The sequence below is a fragment of the Nomascus leucogenys genome, chromosome 17 (assembly GCF_006542625.1).
Source record: "Nomascus leucogenys isolate Asia chromosome 17, Asia_NLE_v1, whole genome shotgun sequence".
In the NCBI taxonomy this organism is placed as follows: domain Eukaryota; kingdom Metazoa; phylum Chordata; class Mammalia; order Primates; family Hylobatidae; genus Nomascus; species Nomascus leucogenys.
In genome coordinates this window covers 60303632-60304047 of record NC_044397.1, presented here as the reverse complement: position 1 = coordinate 60304047, position 416 = coordinate 60303632, and positions in this window count along the sequence as shown.

The following is a 416-nucleotide window of genomic DNA, read 5'->3' as shown; positions in this document are numbered from 1 at the left end:
CTACCCCCACCCTCTGCCCCCCAGCCTGGACGGAAGTTCCCCAAGTCCCTCCAGCCTGCATCCCAGCCCACCATCAGCCTGCCTCCACCCTCACCCCAGCTTATCTCCCAGTCTTCCCCTACAATCTGCTCCAAAAACGCTCCTTTGCAGCTCAGCACCCCAGCCCCGCCCTCAGAGCCCATCATCAGTCGGCACCCCACCTTACCCCAGCTTGTCCCCAGCTGGAAACCCAGCCCGCGCCCCACTCTCACCCCGCTGAGATTCCAGCCCAGACTCCAGCCGCCCCGGTCCCTCCCACCTGGCGCGCCTGCAGGGCCTGCACCCCACATTTGGAGGCAACGGGGCACGGCCGGAGGCGTGGTCTGGGGGGCGCGGCCTGAGGGAGGACCGAGGCCCCGCCCCACCCCAACCCTATC